At 44.0% G+C, this 17563-nt stretch overlaps 1 protein-coding gene across 2 annotated transcripts in view; it reads left to right on the top strand.

The window, feature by feature from the left end:
• The first annotated feature begins 15489 nt into the window (after window positions 1-15489).
• Window positions 15490-17563, top strand: part of LOC146830084 (uncharacterized) — a 52128-nt gene continuing 50054 nt past the window's right edge. For both annotated transcript variants that reach the window (XR_014961363.1, XM_085604311.1), the window contains exon 1: window positions 15490-15792. The gene's annotated coding sequence lies outside the window, so the exon portion shown is untranslated. The remainder of the gene's footprint in view (window positions 15793-17563) is intronic.

Raw genomic sequence — 17563 nt, forward strand, 5'->3', positions numbered from 1 at the left:
CAATGGAGTCGCTGAACTGCGGTCGGGGTCTGGGGGGGGGGTCTGTAGATGAGGGTGCCTCTGTGGGTGGTGGTGGGGTCAGTGTGGATCTGGAAGTGCAGGTGTTCGGCGGTGCTGAGGGTGTCGTCGGTGTCTGTCGAGATTTTGAGAGTGTTTCTGTGGACGATGGCAATTCCTCCTCCTACTCCGTTGGTGCGGTCCGTGCGGGTGATCTTATAGCCTTCCGGGATGGCTATGGCGATGTCGGGTGCTGAGGAGGGGGTCAGCCAGGTCTCCGTCAGGAAGGCGCCGTCTGGGGCATTGGTGTCGAGTAGGTCCCAGAGTTCGACGGCGTGTTTGCGGGCGAAGCGGGTGTTGAGTAGGATGCATCTGAGGAAGTTTGGTTCTTCGGTGGGTGGGTTGGCTGGTCGGATGCTGGTGAAGCTGCAGTTCCGGCAGGAGAAGGGTCCTTGGGTGCACTTCGGGGCAGCCAGGCAGCAGGTGTGTGATGGTCCGGCGTTGAGTGCGTTGAGGGTGCTGGAGTCGTAGCGGAGACGGGCGTCGAGTTGTGTGTGGGGGCCAGGGTTCCTGGCGCTGGGCGCAGTCCAGGTGCGGATGGACGCAGACGGGCTTGCCTTAGGCGCGCCCACTACGCGCCCGCTGCGTGGCCTCCATAATGAGGGGATGTGGGAGGGAGGAGCAGCTGGGAGGCGGGAGCGGGGTGGTGAATGGGATTGCAGGGGGGCGGGGCCGCAGGGGACGCAGCGCGGGAACCGGAAGAGGGGAGCGGGCGGGGGTTACAGAAGGCAAAAGGGAGAAATGGGGGCACAAGGAAAATGGATGCCCAAAGAGAAATGTGGGCACAAGGAGAAATGGGGGCACAAGAGTGGACAACAGAAAAAAACAGAAGCAGCACAGTAAATACATTAGAGCAAAATGCAGGCAGTAGAAGCGGGACACAAATCAAATACGAGCGGCAGCAGCAGCGGGCTCAGGTCACACAGGGGGTTGCGTGGCGGTGAGGGGAGCGACCTGCCTGGTGACAGGGTCAAGGGTCACTCTCTCTACCATTGCACGGCCTCCATATGAAGGAATGTGGGAGGGAGGAGCAGCTGGGAGGCGGGAGCAGGGCGGTGAATGGGATTGCAGGGGGCTGGGCTGCAGGGGACGCAGTGGCGGGAACACGAAGGCGGGAGTGGGTGGGGGTCACAGAAGGCAAAAGGGGACACAAGGAGAAATGGGGGCACAAGAAAAATGGGGGAACAGGGAGAAATGGGGGCACAAGAGTGGACAACAGAAAAAAACAGAAGCAGCACAGTAAATACATTAGAGCAAAATGCAGGCAGTAGAAGCGGGACACAAATCAAATACAAGTGGCAGCAGCAGCGGGCTCAGGTCACAAAGGGGGGCTGCGTGGTGGTGAGGGGAGGTATTGGTGTTGCCAATGTCTCTTGGAATGTTACATGGCTAAAATCATGGGGAAAGGTACTATGACAAGAACAGTGCTAGCCGAGTCATAGGAGGTTTTTTTGTCTGGCAGACGGGCGGGACAAGGAACACAAAATGGGGGTTTGGTATGGTGGGTACATCGTGAAGTATGTGCAGCCCTCCCATACTCACTTTACATCACATTGCTGCTTTGATTTTGCAAAGCAGCCGCTCATAATAATGTTTCAAATGGCATAAGCCTGGCTAATGCCACATAAAAAAAACCACACACACACAACTGCATGGCTGGGTTATATTACGTCTCTGCATACACCAATGGGAAAAGTGGAAAGGGACAAAAATGTGGAATGTCACAACTAAAACGGGTATTGTTCTTTTTGAAGAAGTCTACAAATCACTAGAGCCCCTGTGCTTGGAGGCATTAACAGTAGGCACAATACACACCCAAGCCCCATGGCACCCCAACCTTGATACCAGGTGCATCAATATTTATGAGGAAGGAAAATGTATATTTCAATTGAACCAAGTCCCAAGTTCCTCCTGTGGCCACTCGGTCTGTCCTGTTTGCTTCTTCATTTTTTCTCCTTGCCCTCTTGTACTCCCCATGTACACCTGTACACACCATGTACACCTGTACACACCGTGCTCCCCACTTAATACTGCCATGGATGTCGACTCACCAAGATGCAAGGGGTAGCATAAGCAGCGTCTCTCATCAAAGGAAAAAGTATGTTTCACCTTGAAAAGGAAGATATAATGCTGCTTGGAACCTGAATTATTACCGCACACTGTTCTAATTTAATGGCCCACCTACTGTCAGAGAAAGCCAACATAGAGGGGACAAAAATAAAATATAAAAAGCAGTAAGTTATGTACACCTGTGGCAGTAGCTTGATCAAATGGACTAAGCTGCTGCACACAAGCCAGACTGCCCGAGTGAAAAAGGTGGCGGCATTTCTGACAGTTATGCGGTGAGTCGGGCACTAGGCAGGGCTCCCCACTCTCAGCTGTGTTATTCATGATAGCACTGCAATCACTGGCCAATGTCCCCTGTCCGGGAGCTCACTGTCAAGAGCTTGTTATTAATGACGCCTCCCTGCCTCCCTGGCTATATGCTGATGATATGATGCTGTATATGAGAGGCATGGCAGAGGATGAGCCGGGGTCGGGGGCAGTTAGAGAATTGGAACAGTTTGGTGCCATCTCAGTCCTATGGGTCAGCTGTGAGAAGTCATGTGGACCCCGGGGATGGAGCAAGCCTGAAGCATTCGGAGACTCCCTGCAGCTAGAACTGGTCACAATGAAGTACTTAGGGGTCAGAATGTAGGTAATAGAAGAACGGCTTCTTGATGGTAACGTTGTGGCTGCTGTAGCTTCTCTGCAGCAATTCATCAAATTCTGGCAGACACCCCCACTATCAGTATTAGGCAGAGCGGCCCTGACGAAGACGGTCCTCCTCCCTGGGCTGTGGCGCTATTTTACAGCCCTCTCAATATCGCTACACCGAGCAATTTTCCAGGACATTGATACATTGCTCCTGAAGCTCATTTGGAGTCCCCATAGGACGAGGATAGCGCTTGTGAAACTAACATTGCTTACCTCAGAGGGGGGTTGAGTGGCGGTCCTTGACCGCGCGCTTTATTACATTTAGGTTTCCATATTAGTGCCTGAGATAAGATACTAGCACCCCACTCCCCCTGATATGCTGTCAAATGCAGCAATGAGCAACAGAAAAGTAACGTTCAACCTCCGAAAAGTGCTTTCTGTTGGACAGCAACACATGTTGGCATGTTTTACTAAGTTTTGAGCTAGAAGCAATTGTTCAGTAATATCTACAGAAAACATTGCATCGAAAGATCGCTTAATTCCAGAGGCCTTGACTACACATCTAATTAAAAGTCGCTTTTAAGATGAGACCAATAGAAAGTGTAGTGAGAATATGAAGAAGAGAAACAACAAGCTGAGAGAACACAGGTGAAAAGGACCCAAAATTGTATAAACTTCTAAAAATATACCAACACTTTTTTTCCCAAACCACTTCAACACTTACTTAAATATTTTCAATGTATGTATTTTGGCACAGTTGTCATTTTAAATACTCAGCATCAGAGACAATACAAACAGCTGCCTGGTCTATTTTGTGAAGAGTGAGCAGGGGCAGCAGGAACTGGCATGATCCGGTGACTGAGGTCAGCCCCCCCCCCCAAAAACCCCCAACCCCCAAACCGGCAGCAAGACTAAACAAGCATTGGCATAGCCAATAGGTCTCGCCTTTGGGGCCTAATGAGTGTTTAGTATTTAGTTGCATAACTAAATACTTATAAGGTCCCAAAAGCGAGACCTATTTGCTATGCGAAGCGGCCGCGAAAGTGAAAGTGATCGTGATCAAACATCAAAGCGGTGGTGCGGCCGTGAAAGTGAAAGTAATTGCGGTAAAGCGCGGCGCGCGTGCCCGCGCACATGCACATGCACATGCACTGTAGCTCTAGGCTGGCCTGGTAGCACTTTTTGGAGCCCTCACAATAAGTCTCGCCAGACCAGCGCATGCGCTGGGTCAGGCGAGACCTAAAAAACAGCTAATTTTCGAGACAAAGGCCTTGACTAGGGAGCAAGAACCTAATTTCTTGCTGTAATTTATCACATCAGTTCAATAAAACAATGTGGTGTAACAGCCAGAGCTGCAAAATTTGGTGCTGGGAGACCAGGTTCGAGCCTCGGCGTCGGCTCAGCATCCTGTGATTCTGGGCAAATCACTTAATCTCCCCGTGCTTATCAAGAATGAATGGAACTGGTGCTGATGTTCGCGCTCTGATAACTTCGGGTCAAGCTCGCGCTATATAAAGCTGCAAAAAAAGAAGCTAAGAAGTGTTGCACATGGCTCTCTAAAAACTGAAATACCAGCTGTAAACGGAACGAATGGAACATCGTACACAATTTTGCCACCGTTACTGACCAGATGTATTGCTGGTGGTCCTATAATGCCGAGTAGGTCTCAGTCAGCTGACAGACCCAACAGCAATCCAAGAGTAGCTTTGCCGAGGGGCAGCGGGCTAGATCAGAAGGTTTAGCGCAAAAACGATTGTCTCCAGGGCAGAAACACAGGCCCAAGAAAAAAGCCAAACACTGCATTGCGAAAATAGTTTATGGAGGGACTGCCGAAAAACATGCAGTCATGCCTATCAAATGAGTAGCATGGGGGGGGGGGGGGGGGGGAGGTGGTAAGCGTCTTTGCAGACAATACGAGTTAACCTACCACACAATTTGTTGCCTTTACAGAAGAGGAAGTTCGAAAAAGTGAAATACGCACATGGTTTTGTTAAATGTGGACAAATAGTTCGCTATTGCTCAGGAGTGTGTAGTAAGCGCTTAGAGGTGAAAATATCCAAATAACTTGAGAAAGGAAGGTTGGAGAATATAAATATATTTATTCTCATAAATGATGACCCACGACTGATCACCACAAAATCCAGTAATTATCTGAATGTCACATCATACATTCTGGAACAGCACTATGTAGCATGGAATTCTTTACAACTAAGATTCCTTAAAGTAACAACATACAAATATAAAGAAATAATAAATATTAACGTACTACACATCCTCCTTTTTTATGGGAGAAGAAACTAAGCCTAATAACAAAGGAATATCATTGAGAAAATGACAACAATAAATATAAACTAAAACAAAATATAAAATAATAAAATAATTAAGTCATGACATAATCACGAAAACGGAGAGGTGCTGACCTTACCCTAGAGCACGGGCAACATACCTCTGTTTTTTTATATCGCCGGTTGCAGCAGCGCGGAGCTATGGGGGCCGGGCGATTCTTTTAAAAACCATTCACTTGTTAATAAGGCTTTGTTCTATTTCACCTCTTCTTAGCGCCCCTGCATCGCCACTCTGATTGAGTGGAGATGCAGGGGCGCTTTTGAGTGGAGATGCAGGGGCGCTAAGAAGAGGTGAAATTCTACAGAGCCTCATTAACAAGTGAATGGTCTTTAAAAGACCTGTGAAGTACTTGGGTGCAGCGGCTGTGTGTGTTCCAGGGAAGCTGTCTTAGCGCGGGGTGAGGTGACAGGGACAGCAGGGTGAGGTGAGGGGGGGGCAGAAGCTAGTGAGAGCAGCGGGTGAGTTTACAGCGGAAGGAAGACAGAGTGCGACGGAGGGAGAGAGAGAGGGAGAGGGGGAAGACAGAGAGCGGGAGACAGAGAGGGAGAGACAGCGAGAGAGGGAGACAGACTAGGAGACAGAGGGAGAAGAAGGGAGAGGGAGGGAGACAGAGGGAGAGGGAGGGAGAGAGAGGGAGGGAAACGGAGAGAGGGAGACAGAGAGAGAGGGAGACAAACAGAGTGAGTGAGACAAACAGAGTGAGTGAGACAGAGGGAGAGGGAGGGAGGGAGACAGAGAGAGGGAGGGAGGGAGACAGAGGGAGGGAGGGAGACAGAGAGAGAGGGAGGGAGACCGAGAGAGAGGGAGGGAGACAAGAGGGAGGGAGGGAGACATACAGAGGGAGGGAGAGGGAGGGAGGGAGGGACTGAGACAGAGAGAGGGAGGGAGACACAGAGTGAGTGAGACAGAGGGAGACAGAGACAGAGGGAGGGAGACAGAGAGAGAGGGGGGAGAGAGAAAGGGAGACAGAGTGAGGGAGACCGAGGGAGAGAGAGAGAGAGAGAGAGAGAGAGATAGAGAAAGAGGGAGACAGAGAGAGGGAGAGTGATAGAGAGAGAGAGTGAGTGATAGAGGGAGGGAGGAAGACAGAGCGAGAGATAGATAGATAGATAGATAGATAGATAGATACGTGTGAATGCCGGGTCTGGTGGCTCAGTGGACGAAGGCGTCCGCTGCAGGGGCCTGTGTTCAACCTCATGGTCACAGGTTTGTTTTTGCTCTAGCCCTGCCCCCTCACCCACTGCCCCCGCCCCCACCGGTGCGGCCCTCGGCCACAAACCACACTGTAAATTTGGCCCCGAGAGAAAGTTTGTGAGTACCCATGCTCTAGAGCCTCCATACATTCTTCCTCTACCATCACCTTCTCCTTTATGGGAGGTTAAAGAATGTGAGGTTTGATGCGATGAAATCACATTAGAATCACCTCTACCAGAATGATCAGAATAACTCGGAGGAGCCTGAATAGAGGATCTCGGTTCTGCAACAATGTTGTCGCAAACACCAAACCAATCTGATTCCAAATTGTCAATTACATTAATTACATTAATGTCATGCTTGTTTTCACGAATAATGGCAGCTTGTTTATAGGTTATTTTAATGAGTGCATTTTTGTTCCACCAACCCCTATCCTGTAGGAGAACAATCCTGTAGGAGAACAGCCATACGCGAAACTCTTATAACTTGAACAGGAGCTGAACATTTTGAGTGACCTTTAGAAACTTTAATGGGTTTTCTGATTAAGACCCAATCTCCAGGAATTAGAAGTTTATCAGAAACACGCATGCGTTTATCATAATCATGTTTGTAACTGTCTTGTTTTTTATTTACACAATCTCTAACTTTGTTTAAATCCACAGGAATATGAGTAGATTTGTCAAGTAACCATGAAGGATTAAGTTTAGAAGTTGGTATACGGCCTCTTAACAAAATAAAAGGTGAAACACCTGTGGTGGTGAGTGGTGTGGTATTGTAATTCCAAACTTTCTGGATAAAAAAGAGGGAATGTTTAATCCACTGCTAGTTTGTACAGCATCTGTTAAAAGACAGCACGCTCAATAAGTCCATTTGAGGATGGACTGTACAAAGGGGCTAGGGTATGACTGATATCTAATTTCCTTAAAAACAAATCAACATCCTGAGCAGTAAAATGAGAACCCTTGTCGGTTATAAGCTCATCGTGTGCACCTTCAGCGTAAAATAAACGTCGTAAAAATAAAATGGCAGTATTTGAATCTGCATTTTTGACAAAAGAAAAATAGATCCATTTAGAGAAATAATCTACAGCAACGATTAAATATTTCTTGTCAGAATTGAAAACAGAAAATGGACCTGAATAATCTAAACCAATTTTTTTCCATGCTCCACTAGGCCACTGAACAGGACACAGAGGAGAATTAGAAGATTTCCAATGTTTGTCGGAGCACAGACACTGAGGACACTGGTTAACATGAGTTTTGACTTGATTGTCAATACCAGGCCACTAATAAGTTTGTTTGTTGACCGTAGCAGTGGTACCTGGATGTCCCTCATGAGCTAAATAAATTATCCTGCCTCTAATACCTCTGGGAGGAACAAATTTATCCTGCCGAAGTAAAATATTATTAGAAAAGGATAATTCAGAAGCAATTTGCGAGAAAAAAAAATTCTTCTAAGGATAAACTCCGATCCATCGGCCAACCATTGATTAAATATTTTTTGACATTCTGTAAACAATCATCTTCCTCAAAATTTTGCACCCAATCTTCCTGTTTGATCTTGTAGCTTTGTACAACATCTTCTACTGAGTACACACATTCAACATCATCATCAGAATCAACAGATTCTTGGTTGTGAGGAAAAGGATTGCGTGAAAGACAATCCGCTCGTATATTTTTCCCACCAGAAAGATGTTTGATATCAAAATTGAATTCCTGAAGTCTAGCTAATAACCTCACAAGCCGAGAAGATGCTTTATTAGAGGAACTATCACCCAGCATGTACATTAAAGGTTTATGATCAGTATATAACTGAAATTTAGTTCCCCAAATATACATACAAAACTTTTCAACAGACCAAGTACAAGCTAAGGCCTCACGCGCGATGGTACTGTAATTGAGTTCAGCAGAAGTTAACGTGCGAGAAGCAAATGCTATAGTGCACTCTTGTCCATTAACAATCTGGCTCAAGACAGCCCCAAGTCCTTTAGCACTAGCATCAACGGTTATTATGCTTTGAACACCATACGTGAATGGTTTAATAGCAGGGGCGTTAACAATTAATTGTTTGACAGATGTGAAAGCATCATTAGTATCTGCAGACCACTCAAATTTGGCATGTTTTTTTAATAGATTCCTAAGAGGCTGTACGACTAAGGCATAGCCTTGAACAAAGCGAGCATAATATTCACTCAATCCGAGGAATGCTCTTAATGAATGTTTGTCTGAAGGGGAAGGGGCATTTTTAATTGCATCGAGTAATGAATTTTTTGGTTTAATACCCTCACTAGATAAATTGTGACCTAAGTAGTCCACATCTTGAGCAAGAAAATTGCATTTCTTTATATTGACAGTCATACCTTGTATTTGTAAAATATCTAAAACTTTTTCAACGAGGATGTAATGTTGTTCCAATAATTCTGAATGCACCAAAATTTCGTCTTGGAATGCTTGAATCCCAGAACAATTCTTGAAAATCTTGTCCATCAATCTTTGAAATATGCTAGCGGCAGACGCTAAACCAAAAGGGAGTCTCTTATACATGTAAACACCAAACAGAGCTACAAATGTAGTTAAAGGCTGAGATTTGACAGCCAAAGGAATCTGGTGATAGGCCGAGCGTAAATCAATGGTGGAAAATAGTTTGCTGCGACCTAATTTTGCAAGCATATCATGAATTTTGGGTAAAGGATGAGCATCCACAACAATGCTACGATTGAGAATTCTCAAATCTGCACATAAACGAATATCGCCAGAATGTTTACGTGCCAAGACTGCAGCAGAAACCCACTCGGATGATTCGACAGGACAGATAATATCTTGAGAACACAATTGGTCAAGGTGTTTTTTTAGATCGTCCCTAACATAGAGGGGAACAGGGCGTACTTTTTGGATTACAGGAAATACTTTATCTTTTAATTTAATTGTGCGTTCAAACTTTTTGACTAAACCGACATCAGTACTAAACACAGCTTTGTATTTCTCAAATAATTTACAAAGAATAGGATCCTGTGTTTTGTTTTCATCAATAGATAAAACAGGTAAATCCCCAAGTACAACAGGTTCAGTATGACCTGTTTCAACAATATACCCAAACCAGCCTGATCACGCCATCCTAAAATGTCTCCACCGTCCAATACAACATAAACTTTTGCGTGGATGACTCTTCCTTTGAAATTAATTATGTCATTAAAGTATCCACGCATGATGATGTCATACTCACCAAACGCTTTTGAGTTCACATCAGTAGAAAGTAATTTTGTGTTTGGCCATAACTTGTAAAACGTTTTTCGTCTAAAATAGTGATTGGCAAACCTGAATCTGCCATTACATCAATATCAATTTGACCAATTAATACTTTGCAATTAGGACCTTTAACTTTCTTACCATCAAGAGAATTGATATGTACAGATAGAGAAACAACATTCAAAGCATCACAAATTTCATCTGCAGTGTAAATAAAATTCTCTTTGCTTTTGTCCTTAGGTAATCAACACATAGTGAAAAAATGTCCAATTTTTTAATAATTATTGCATCTTTTACCTTGAGCTGGACAATTTGGATTATTGCCTACATGAAATCTTGATCCACACCTGTAACAAAAAATGTTAGGTTTCGTTGACACTTTTTTTTTCCTTGACAGCATTAACATTAATCTCATTACTATTATCTGAAGATATGTTCATAACATTAGTGATGCTGTGTGCGCTAGAAGTCTCAGCTAAGATTTTTGATGATGTAACAGAGCACTCAATACTTTTTGCGATGATCATAACTTTCTCCAACGTAGGATTTTTACATGTTAAAATACGTTCTTGTATTTTTTTGTTGTAACAGTTAAATACTAGTTGATCCCGAAATGCAATGTCTAGATAAGATCCAAATTCGCATTTTGAAGCAAGAACTCTTAACGTTGCTAAATAATCTTCGATGGATTCCTCTGCCAATTGTTTTCGTTTTACAAAAACATGCCGTTCAACCATTATAGAAGACTCATCTTTGTATTGTTTCCCCAAGCGAGCTAAAGCTTCGGAATAGACATTCCAAGAATCATCTGAAGATGGATTTTGGACAATTGGTAAACTATTAAATAATTTTTGTCCAGCATCTCCCAGATGATTAAATAAAATAGCCCTTTTCCTTGAAGGAGAATATTCAAGAGCATCTATTGCCTCAAGATAGTTTGTGAACACTCGCAACCATTTATGCCAAGGAGTAGGTGGCTTACCTGCAACCTTCAGAAAACATGGTGGAGCTAAAATACTTTCATTTGAATTTGCTATTGTAGAAAATCAAACTGTAACAGACTATGATTCTTGATTATGAATCCGATGTTACAAGTTCCGATTGCACATACTGAAGTGAAAACGACGTCATGAAGAAACTAAAGAAGATCGTGGCATTCACATATTTGAATGAGGATTGTCCCAACTATCCAAAATGGCCGCTAAAACGTGCTGAAGCAATCACGCATTGACGTACTGCAGAGCTTGACGTATGAATAATCGGCACCATTAATGAAGGAAGAATGTCGATGATGAGGAAGAAACTGGCAGCCGACATGCGCTTAGAATGAGAGCGAGATTCAAATGACAACCAAGTTTCTAAATAGGTACGAGAATCGTTATTTTCCAAACAAATCAGTGGTGAATTTTTTCTCTTTTTACTCACAAAATCAAACTGATTTGAAATAACCAAAGATTACACAGTCGACGACGAAATCAAACTGAGTCAAAGGCAAATTCCTTATGTCAAATCTGTAAAATAAAGTTGCGGAGGTCGGTGTGGGTCAACGGGAATTTTCCTCGTAGGTTCGGCAAAGTTCACCAAATCCAATGTAATCTGCACAGTTCATGAAATCCCAGTCCGTTGCCAATAAATGTAGTAAGCGCTTAGAGGTGAAAATATCCAAATAACTTGAGAAAGGAAGGTTGGAGAATATAAATATATTTATTTTCATAAATGATGACCCACGACTGATCACCACAAAATCCAGTCATTATCTGAATGTCACATCATACATTCTGGAACAGAACTATGTCGCATTGAATTCTTTACAACTAAGATTCCTTAAAGTAACAACATACAAATATAAAGAAATAATAAATATTAACGTACTACAGAGTGAAGCAATATTTATTAAAAGACACGCATTTCCAAAACAAACAACACACAATCAATACCGATACCATCTACCGAACATCAATTTGGCGTTGACGATTTCACCTAGCAGAATCTCCAGGTCAGCAAGGACTGATGAGACTTGATCCTGAAGTAGTCTGCACGCTGTAAAGTGTAAAGTAGCACCCCTATTCTTTTTCAAGCAGGGGGAGAGTGATTTGCACAGAATAACAGGATGTTGAGTCGACACTGAGAGTTGAACCTGGTTCTCCATTCCAAAGTCGGCATCTCTGACAGTAACACCAAAGCCTCTAAAGTACTCTTGTTTTATTTGGGTTACATTTAAAGGTCCTTACTTATATTAAATGAATGCGCTAATTTATTTCTCTCGACTCTTTTTTGAAATGTCTACGCTATTTCTATTGTTTTGTGCCATGCGTGGGGTACACAAGAATAGTGTAATTGGGTCAAAAAAAGGAAATCTGAGTGACTGGCGAGCGATGCAGCAATATGATCTGATAGGCGCCCCTGCCTGACAGTTTGCCCTCCATACATTACAATCCGGAGCTTTACTGTTGTGGACTCAAACACTCAGAATGCACCAAGCATTCAACCTGTCATGAATGGGGAAGATTACGTCTAAAAACAATATTACCATGTTCTTGTTGTGACCTTACATAAACTTGGTTAATCGGTTCTCCACATACATCATAGTGCATTCTGCATATCACACAGGAGGCCCCGAACCAATAAAAAAAAAATGAGTGCATAGAGGAGGAGCCTCACGTCTCCATGCAGTGACGTGCAGCCCTGCAAAGAACAACGTCCGAGATTTTAAACCCATATTAAGCAGTGGCTGAATCTAAAGCCGTCAGTTAGTTTCCAAACCATAAACATACCTGTCAACTTTAGCTTCTCTGGAGGCCAGGCAAAGCCCCTACTCACACCCGTCCCTTCGGAGTTAAAGCAATGCAGGGATGAGTCACGTTTTAACACGAGGAGCATTAGTGCCTTATATATGCTCCGAGTTGCAAGAATGTGTCGGGGACCTTTAAACCCCAACCCCCACCCCAATGCAACAAGCATTTGAGGAAACAATTAAATGGTGCTTGAAACCAGACATCTTTGTACACGAGCATAACCTAGCTTTTTCAAACACTGTAATTCCATACTTAAGGCAGGCATTCAGTTCACTTAGCTTTCTTAGACGGAGAGAGTGTGGCTTAACGGCTAGGGAAGCGGACCTTGAAACCTCGGAACTCGGAAGGAGAAAGTCTGGGTAGGGACGCTCAAACATCCCATGACTCTGTGCAAATCACTTAATCTCCCCATGCCTTAAATGAATGTGTACATCTGTAATGCAGCTGGTGCTCAAGCCGAGTGCTCTGATACCTTTGGGTCGAGTTCGCGCTATATAAAAAAAAAGAAACCATGCCAACACCATGGAAATATTCGAATGCCGGTCAGGTGCTCAGCACAGACTGTTATTTTCCTTTGAATACTAGAACCCTGTCTTCTAGAAAACACAGGCTAATTTTAAGTGCTGCTATGAGTTTCAAATCAGGTGCAAAATATGCGTCCCAAATATAAACACGGTGTTTTTTGTGAAAATCGCGATGCACTCTGTTTATGATACCCAATTTTCTCCAGGTGTGTGGAGTATTGTGTGCGAGGGATGAGTGTGTTCAAGGATCTGCTGAGGTGTGTGTTAGACTGTTGCACAGTTTAAGGGGGTTATTTTATGTTTTGAAACCTCTTTTTCATTATGGTTTTCATTATGATTGCCTGGTATAGGGAGAGTTAATTCTGCACTGCCAGGGTTAATGATACCTCAGGTTTCCTTTAGCTTCAGGAGTGCAGAATTAACAGGGATTCGGACTCCAACCTAGGTTCTCCATTTAGACGTAGCGATCTGCACATAATGTACTTCAGCAGGTACTTGATACCCTATGTAATTTATAATTAATCCGATATCTAAATAGAGTTGGATGTGCAGTAATTGATACACAATTCTGAAATAATTTGAATGCTGAACATTTTTAATAAAACAAAAGAAAACATTACAATCATAAAATAAACAGCGCATCATGTGTAAATCTGGAACGCATTTACTTTGTCGGTGCTTGAAAAGTAATCTGAGACTCATTTTCAAATAAACTTCAAATCCTCAGAAATGAACAAGTCAAATGAAGTAATTAAATACTCATTCAAAAGCCATCCTAAAATCATCAGGAAGATCGCAGCTACTGAAGAAATCAGATGGTCATTTTCAAGTCCTCCTCAAATCATCAGGGAAACTTGCTGATGACTTTAAGAGCTTGATGATGTCTGATGATGTGAAAATGACTTCGAAAGTAGTTGGCTCATCATCCAATGACTCTGGGATGGCTTCTAAGGTAATCCTGTTTGACCTGCCTCAGGGCTTGTCAATGAGAGCCACCATCTTGTGTGCTCATCCGGTAAGAAGGTGGCGGCGTGCTCTGGGGGACCAACCCAGACCACCACTAGCAGAAGGGATTCTCCAGTCTCACAAGGAGCCGGTATGAGGGGCGAAACGCACCTGGCGGCTGGTATGGGCAACAGGATAAGGCCCGAAGAAGGGGCCCCGCCGGGAGCTCCCAAAACCACGACTCACTCCAGAGGCAGTTGGCCACAACCCCTTGAGTTGGTGATTCGTGAATATGGGCATGGCATTTAAATCTTATTGGTAATGCATGTTTTGGACTAGTAAATGTCCGTGTAAGTTGAAGCCTGTTTTGTTAATGGTTGTGGTGTTCTGACAGAGCACTACTGCAAGACATTACTTTCAACACCGTATGGAGTCTAATTACCAGTACAGTACAGTCCTTTTTGTGGGGAGAAACGTGTTTCACATATGTACTTAAATCGCTGTCTGTGGAGGACTAGCTTCAAGTCTTGGTCCAGCAGGAGGACCAAAGCCTGTGGTGAGTTACCACCACTCCGAGTCTGTCAGCAGCACCTAGGAAAAAGAAAGTTGGTGGGACGGCACCATTATCATTCAAAGGGATACACCCAGTCTATTGCTGACTGTGAGGGCATGCTCAGTGCATCCCTCCAGGTCACAGAACAGGTCCTGGAACTCTCACTGTCAGTGACAAGCCTAGGCTTCAGCACACAGGCTAGATTAACAGGGCACCAGAACGAAAATAAAAATCTAAAGTACCAAAAGGTACTTTAAGATGGGAAGGGTGGCACACCTGTTTGCCATGAAGGGGGCACTCCTGTCCCATCAGCCTCAATTTAGTATCCAACAAATGCTGGAGATACTATAAGGGTAAAATATTTATAAACCCAGGCAAGTTTTCCTTCCCCGTGACGTAAGCAAGACTGGTTGTGTTGCACTTAGTTAGTAGTTGAGTTTGAAGGGTGTCTATTTTTCCAAGAAAATGTTATACAAAATGCTCACTGTTGCTCAATGCGAATAATGCAAATTATGAGGGTTTCTCATCATGTGCCGGACTAGATAGCTTGAAATTATTTTGTTCCTCTCTTTGCACGTTGATGGGGTCTATTGTCAAAATGACATAATCTACTGGTCTAATGTTTTAAAACCTAATTCAAGAAGAAAAAACAAAGTTCAACAAACTGCAACTTCCTATTAAAGTTGTCATTTTTCTGCATTAATGAGGTTAAAACACCAAAACTTAAATTACATGTGCTTGAAGTCAAAATGTGTATTCTGAAATTATTTGTTTCTGCGTTCTCGGAGCTCCCTGGTGAATCTGTTCCTGTCCCCTTTGTCCATGTGCAGTGAGGAGTACAACAGCAGCCCCTGGGGTGTAGGGGACACTAGGGCCGGAGGGAGGCGGTGCTGCAATTTATGGAAGGTGAGCCCTGAGCAGACAGCAGAGCTACATACGTCACGCTGTTAGATTATTTTAAGGACTCAACATCTTTTACGGTAAGGGTGACATTTCCCGTTCTAAGATGGCGCCCGGAGAAGCTTTCAATAGCTGCCGCTGATTCCTGGAGGCCTGTTTGGCGGCCATCTTTATACGGGATAAGGTGTGCAGTGTCAGCATCTCGTTCAGTCCGCTCTTTGTCTCAACTCTGTTCTCATTCCAGATGCTGGACAGGAAGTTCAGTCAAAGGACTGACCGGTCTGGAGTTAGAATTTCCGGTCAGTGCTCTGCTCATCCCGTGTGTCAATTATCCCGCTGGCAGCGCTTATCTGTTTCATGTACACGGCTTCTAAGCGCTTCTGTACCTCTGAGCTGGCTGTGCTGCTGCCTCTGAGCCTCCCCTCACCCCCCCCTATGTGCTGCCCTGGACCCCCGCGGCCTCAGTGGTATGCGGAGCCTCCATTACCGCGGGGAAGAGGAGCTGAACCACGACTCGAGGACTGAAGTCTGGAGAGGTGAGAGGCCTGGACTGTGCCTCAGGAGCCCCCGCCTGAGGGAGGGGGTGCGGGTTTCTATCAGTGGGAGGTAGAGGAGGGTGGGGGTGCACAGGGGAGCGACGCAGGACATTACTGAAGGTGGTGTGTAGTGACACTAGGGTGACCGCTGGCACGGGTGCAAATTCTGGACGGTGAGTGTAAAAATTCAGGACAACATTTCAGGACAGGAGGTCAAAATTCAGGACAAAACTTTGGGACAAAAGGTACGTTTTACAGGCCTATCTGAGGAGGTCGCGTGATAATATGTGAGTTAGTAAATAGACAACCACTTAAGTAAAAGTCGAAATAAGTTTATATTAGGTTGAGACAATCGTGCACCTCACAGTTTTTCTGTATGCGCAGCTTTGAGCAACTGTGCAGGTTTTTTTGTGGTATTACATACAGTAATAATATATTTATATGGTTACTGAGGAATTGTTGAATTGACACTGACATTCAACAATTCATCAGTATTTTGCTATGTAATTGTATTGGGGTTCGGACGCTGGTAATCTCCATGACTTAAAAAAAAACATGAACCTGATCTTGTGTAATGTGATGCACATGTTAAGCGCTCCAATGTCCTTGGTGCCAAACGCACGCTAAATAAAACCACCAAACATAAATAAATATTAGAACATTGGAATGTGGAGCACTCCATTGTAGACAATGGAGTGCTACATGCTTCTACGGGCGGTAAAGACCCGCAGAGCAACATTCCAATGTTTTACAAAAGCCTCTCGAAGCTCGAGAGAATTTAAATCCCCTTGAGCTTCGAGAAGCCTTTGTTTAATTTGTTAGAACATTCTGCCCTCTAGTGGCAGAATGTTCTAATAGCCTTATAGCCCTTCGTAGTAGGGCTATACCGCTATTAAAGTCCAGCTGATTTTGTTAAAGTCCCTCGCCTTCGGCTCGGGCCTTTAACGCTGCAGCGGGCCTTTAATAGCCGGTATAGCCCGCTACGGCGGGCTATAAGGCTATAGTATGTTATCTGAGTGGCTTTTTGTCCCAACGTTTCATACTTTCTGCAGTTTTCTGTTGAGGGTTTTATTTTTTTCGTTTTATGCATTTGCATGGTAGTACTCAGGATCATGAGTTACAATGGGGGTACGTAAAACAAGTATCAAAATGCTCTTCCACCACTTTGAAGTGTAGTGAAGTCGAGATTTCGTCATCTAAAAAACACAAAATAAACAACAGACCTGTATGCTTTACTCCCTCGAATGGAAACGTGATATATTCATTTTAAATTGCGGGTGTTCAACTTGTGCCTCTCGCGCCTAATTCCAAAGCTGATATTTTATTTAATTTTTTTTATTTCAAAAGTTTTATGTAGCGCTAGCTTGACCCCTGGGAATCAGCGTGCTTTACATACACAAAGGAAAGAAAATTGCATTACATAGCATGACATAAGGAAGCATAAAGATATAAGCAAAACATAATAATTAAGGGTTGGTGTGATGTGTTCAAATCTTTTTACACCAGTTGTGAGTCCAGCTGCCATGTTAAGGACTGACCTTAGTGGGGCTAGGTGAGCTTTTGGTGTCCCTGTTAGGATGGCATTCCCATAGTCCAGTTTAGAGAGGACTAGAGATTGTACTATTGTCTTGAGATCATCCTGGGGAATGAAAGGTTTAGTTTTCTTAAGCTGTTTTAGTGAGTAAAGCGCACCTTGTGCAGCGTTTTTGATGTGGTCCTTCATTGATAAGTTCTTGTCCAGGGTAATGCCTAGTGACTTTACCGAGTCGAA

This window comes from Triturus cristatus, chromosome 5_1 (assembly GCF_964204655.1).
Source record: "Triturus cristatus chromosome 5_1, aTriCri1.1, whole genome shotgun sequence".
NCBI classification, from domain to species: Eukaryota; Metazoa; Chordata; class Amphibia; order Caudata; family Salamandridae; genus Triturus; species Triturus cristatus.